Genomic DNA, 6,000 nt, shown 5'->3' with positions numbered 1-6,000 from the left:
TACATAATATGCGCTTCTGGGCCTTTCTCAGTTCATCGATAAATTATACCGTATACGCGTTTTCAAAGCATTATCACGTAAAATACATAAAAGTACAATAAAAAGTACACTTTCTGATTAATTTAAATATTGTTTGTAACGAATTCCTCGCTGTCTAAAGCTTGTAGGATTACATTCTCGTTCAAAAGATTTCTCTGAGCCGTCCCAGACGTCATGGTACAGTTCTTTTCTAATCGACCGTTTTCGCTCTACTCCCGTTTCTAGCATCCTTCGACTTCTATAATCCGCAAGTAAAGAATAGTGCAAATTAAAAAATCATCTAATGTAACAGGCTCTACTAAGCATTACGATACATTGCGATGTTCAAAAGGCACTTTTATTTCGAAAGAGAAGAGTTGTATTGTTGGGCTGCCTCTTCAATTTTTCTCTTGGCCTGTGAATTCATGTAGTTTGATTAAAGGCGACTCCCATCAGGTAGGAAGACTACCTGTTGACAGCCAGTTTAAGGTAGGTAATAAGGTCAAACTGCTTCTTGTAAAGATTACACACTTTTCCTTGCTATACTTCCGTTTCTTTAATGCGTCCGTATAGCAGTTGACATTTTGGCCTGCAAAACACGCGCTTTTAGCGTGATGGCCTCTTTCCTGATAAAAATCTTTGTCTCCGCGCAAAACTTCAAGCTAGGGAAAAAGGTCGCTGAATGTCACATCTGGTGGATACTATGATCAATAAGCTCAAACCTCAATTCGAGGATTTTGGTTGTAGCGAGTACTGAAGCGTGCGACCGTGCGCTGTCCTGGTGGAACAACACTTCCTTTTCCTTCAATGTGGCCGTATTTCCATAATTTCAGGTTGTCAAGTAATGATGCGTAGCATGCTCCCATTTTTGTTTTTCCTATTTTTTGTTTTGGATATTTGTATTGTATGTCTGCCTTAAAAAACGACCACCATCGCTTTCTGCGAGGCCGATTCACTGTCTGCAGTTACAACTGATAGAATTGTAACGCGGCCTCAAAAGTCCATTGGTGAATTGACGTTTTATCTACAGTAGTTATTAATAGATGTCCCGATTCATTTTGCCTAGGCTGTTTTTACAGCGCTTTTTCAAGTCTATGCCATGACAGATTCTGCTAGCCTATTCTTTCTAACCTCACGACGACTGTTGTTTAGTACAAGTGGTCGAATTTTTTGGCCCTCTCACAGGTTCATCGCTAACCCGATTATTACGATCACGTTTAAATTAAGCCGCCTGAAATCTCCTATTGACCGACGAAAGTACACAGTCCGTAAATAGGGACAATTAACCCTTTCACGTATCGCACTCTGCTATTCGAAGAAATAATTGAATTTCGAAACCGCCGAAATACCTCCAATAAATTTTACTCCATTTGTGCGTATTAACTTTCAATTGTAAACACGGCGCCAGTTTAAGATTTTACTTCGTGCACTTCTAGGGTTAATTCTACCCTCTCATTTAAAGGACGTTATAACCTCGACACTTTGTTGCATATATTCCCTTTTTCCGATACAGTTAACCCTACTACCCGGAAGGATGTATTCATCCGATCTGAAAATATGGATCACTCGTCAGATGCTTCATATTCATTAAAGGTTTTGCAAATTAACCAAATTAGCATCACGTTCCTGGTGACCTCGGAGAAGGTATGCCTTCAGTTAAACCATATGGCTTACAATTACACATTTTCAACCCATTTGGCGAAAATAGTTGGGTCACCGTTTTACCACTAAGTGAAAGTTTCCCCAACTATAAATTTGAGTCTGCTTGGCAAAGCTAGAAAAAACAAACACTTTTTTAATATAGTCCTCTTGAAAATTCTTAACATTTGCCGAATAAAGAGCCAAAAATGAAAAAACTTGTTCATTTATCATTGCGCCTTATGAGTGGAAAACTGTCCCTTGGAAAAGAAATTTTTATGAGATCGATAAACCTGATTCATATACACCGACAGGATTCAGATTTTATTAACAATTTCAAAAGTAAACAAAATTGCTGTCACGCCCTTCTATAAAAAAAGAAATTGCTTTCCGGGAAGGGTGTTGGCACATTTAAAAAAATATGATGATTGATATTTGATCAGTTATGAGTCATGTCAGCAAAAGATATTTGTAATTAAATTGCTGAGTAAGAGGATTCACTTTCCAATACAAATTTTCCCAGCGATTTTCGAGAAAATCACAGAAACGGCCACTTTAATGAAATTAACATTACGCTCTACGAACAAAAAACTCCCCTCGGGAAAAAAGTATTCATGCGATCGGTTCAGTTTACGCATAGTACTTCCCAGCTTTAGCGACTTTACCAAAATTACAGTCAGTACGACCATTTTAAAAAGACGATTTGGGTTGGACAAGTAAACACACAGGGTTTTTAAAGTACTAAATATAATAGACTGATTTCACTAGCTTAGCCACGCACCGCTCAATCTGGAATTTACTCCTATACCTGTGAGTCCTACCTGTGTAAGCCAATGGGATGTCGTAGTCGGTGACTTTAGAGGGGAGTCTCTAAACGCGAGCGATTTTAGACAAGGAAACACCATCTGGTAACAGTAATTAACAAGCATTTATTAGCAAACGTGATTCTTGAATTTACGAATGGCACTTGCTAATAGACCAGATGTACAAGAAAATTCCACCAATGTCATCAGGACGCGTTCAATTTCATTATCAATATTTTGTGGGTGTGCATCTTGACGAATGCCCTGGGAAAGCTGTAAGTAAGCGGAGGGTTCGACCACGCACATTAGTGGGCAAATTACATATCTTTCAGCACCTCCCAAGACCTCATAGACGTCTGTACACTGTTTCATGTTAACCGAGACCTTTGTGTTTCTCGCAGTAGGCTATACGGAAACCATACGCCTGACGAGTTTTTTATGTATAGAAAATTCGTTTTATACACTATAATAAAATGAAGATTGTTTGAGGAAGTCGCCAAGGCTTAACACTTTCTTTTTCATTTTTTGTTAATTTTTATCCGACAATAAGCATCTACATGTATATTTTTAACCTATTTTTTTGAAAATTAATGAAGGAGTTTTTCTACAAATTATCTCCACATTCGTAATAATTTCTTATTTTTTTTTCTAGAAACTCTTCTTGCTTGAAATTTCAAACAAAAGTAGAAAAGAGTTCAAAACGCATTTTTTTGGCCCCCTTGTTACACAAGGAAACGTATACAAAGTACCACTTTGTGAAAGCAGTATCTACATCTATCATATATATATATGAAAGAAAATATCTAATATTAAAAATTATTCATATATAATTAAAAAAAATACACGTTTGAAAATACTTTAATAGAAATTTTCGAGGTACCCCAGAAATATGGTCGAACCCAGCTCTACAACATTCTCATAGACACGTACGAAATGAAAACCACTTAAAAGAGGCATAAATCCTAAAAACAAAGAATTTGCACCGAATTAACACAACCTTGGATAGGTTAAAAACACAACAAGCTCGTTTTAAAAAAAATTACTGTCTAATCAGCTCCTTTCAAGATGACTCGAGTAAACCAAAAAAGCTCGACCTAACTTAATAGGCAAACAGACCACTACAGAATATACTACAAGAAGGGCTGCGGAACTAGCCCATCTATTTTGCTATCGAAGACATTTTTTACGTTCATAGGTATAATAGGTTAATCGTATCAATTCTTAATCTATGAGGGTTAAAGGCTACTTTTACCCATAGTAGAGGTAACATCGGATAACGACTAGTTACTAAGCTATAATATTGATAGACCAAAGTTAATAGTTCTTTCCGCAAAATATAAAAATACAGTTTTGCACGTAGGGCACATTTGAAGCCGGCTGTTGAAGATCTAGCGGCCTCGTCAAGTAAAAGACACTATATGTGAAGAACGTGGAAGTCATTATTAGGGCACTGTGTCTTCAACTATTTGCCCGGAAATGGTCATTTGCTAAAAGAGCCTCCCTAGTAACTTAGGTACCAGGGCTATAGATGTTCCACAAATTACTTTTGAAAATGGTAGAAGAAACCTAACCTATTAATGGAAAACTTGCAATGGTAATAAGCACGCAGAAGCATTCAGGTAGCCGAAACGTGCATTGCTGATCACCATGCAGGTGTTATTTGCCGTTGTGTGCTGCACATTTGAGAGAATGTTGCGATTGTTTGTTGCCAAAAGTGTTACAGAGACGGCCGTTGAATATTGGCGCACGTAAAGCCGTTCAGTGAAAGACACTATGCATCACCGTGTTTGTGACGATATTGCCTTTTAAAACGCACTGTAGTATCTCTTTTCTAAAAATATTACAGCATGTTTTAATCGGCTGAGAGCAACAAAGAGTTGGCCGTGGCTGAAAATAGATTTTTCGATAGAAAATTATCTATGGTTTGGTTTGCCTTGCGAATGGTCATCATGAAGAATTATCGGAAACTGACGGTGCCATAGTGGTATCCAGCGGCTTGTAAAAGAGTGAGACTGACTTGTTAGAATCATCTTATTAGAAGCACGATCTCGTATTTAATTGTTTAGGTATTTAGATTTATTATATATTAGGTCATTCTGGTAGAATTGAGTTATGGCAACGAACCGTGCATCATAATCCCAGTGCGGATGGCTACGGTTCCTTATGAGGATAATCGGGGCGCCTTTCTCAAGTCGCAGAGTATGTGGCAGGAATCCTCAGGGCTATCGAGCAATTCGTGCGTGAAGTGAGTCGAATCATTCTAGTTCCAAATCCTATTGAACGCGTAGTATATTGTAATTCCTAGGAGAGAAGTCGATGCGAGAACTATGAATATCTTTGACCATATCAATAGGCATGTTATTCAAAAAGTGTCCATTGAAATCTTAAATGAAAAAGCTGTGTCATACAGTTGCGCCCTAAAAAATTACTAGCGGACAAAATGAAAGAAAGGTAAATAATTTTTGAATACCTCTCCTCACTGGTGTCCAACAAAAACTGAAAGTGAGTGAAGCACGTGTAGCTGGTCAATTTCTGTATCGTGAAGTGCCTCAATGTTGAGTGTCTGATTTTTCTGTTCTATCTTTTAAAATCAACACTACTATTGCATCTAACGACAGGTAGCAGCTGGCAGAAGATACAATTGCGCATGCCGAACTGGTCAGCACTGCGTATGTCACGGAGAAACTAGTCAACGCTCTCAAAAGCTTTGCTCTTAATCAATGGGCGCTCACCCCATACAAGAAGTGCTGTTAGGGAAAGAAGATAATTTGTTTTTATGTCTTCGTTACTATTGCATGGCGTGTTTTCGGTAAGCCGGATAAGAGGCGCAGTGTTGAAACAGGAGCGCGTACTGTTGCCGCCAGGCTTCAAAACTGCAGCAATACCTAAAGAAGCCATTGCGAGCGCTATTTTTCCGTAAACGCGCACGTTTACGCGTAATAAATTAATGGAGAAGGTCTTGTTCTTGCCGCCACGCGCATCGACGAAGATCATTTTCCGCGCCTCTAGGTGGAAGTAAGCATCACCGTAGACCACTTTTTGGTACATTTAAGAGACGTTTGTGTGAGTATGATTTTGTGCTGTTTAGGAAAGCCATATCAGATCTCTTTGGTAGTCTCGTTGGCTTCGTTGACCTTTGAGAACTGTCGTGGAGAAGAAAGGTTGCAGTCGTGTAAAATTTTATTATATACTGTCAGCTTACCCTGAAGATACGTCAGCTTGATCTTGCTAGGCCTCGGCGATCCCGAATATCATATTTTCTAAGTTAAGAAGTCTTTGCGCAGGGGACGTAAGTCGGCTAATTCTCCCATTATTAAGATGATCACAAATAAATTTGGAATTGTTTGTAACACCTGTGTAGCAGCTGCTATTGCCCAGCCCTAATATTCATCGTCGACGAGAAACTCCATCTGCATACAGGCCTCCTTGAGTGCAGCAACATGACCTGCGTCGGCTGCTTTCAACGCATCAAACGATATAAGTCTAAGGACATGACAGAACAGAAGACACAAATAAAACATCTCACTCCAGCGCAGGTTAA

The sequence above is a fragment of the Varroa destructor genome, unplaced genomic scaffold, assembly GCF_002443255.2.
Source record: "Varroa destructor unplaced genomic scaffold, Vdes_3.0 BEIS01000001.1, whole genome shotgun sequence".
Lineage (NCBI taxonomy): Eukaryota > Metazoa > Arthropoda > Arachnida > Mesostigmata > Varroidae > Varroa > Varroa destructor.
The sequence above is the reverse complement of the archived record's forward strand: the minus strand, read 5'-3'. Positions refer to the sequence as shown.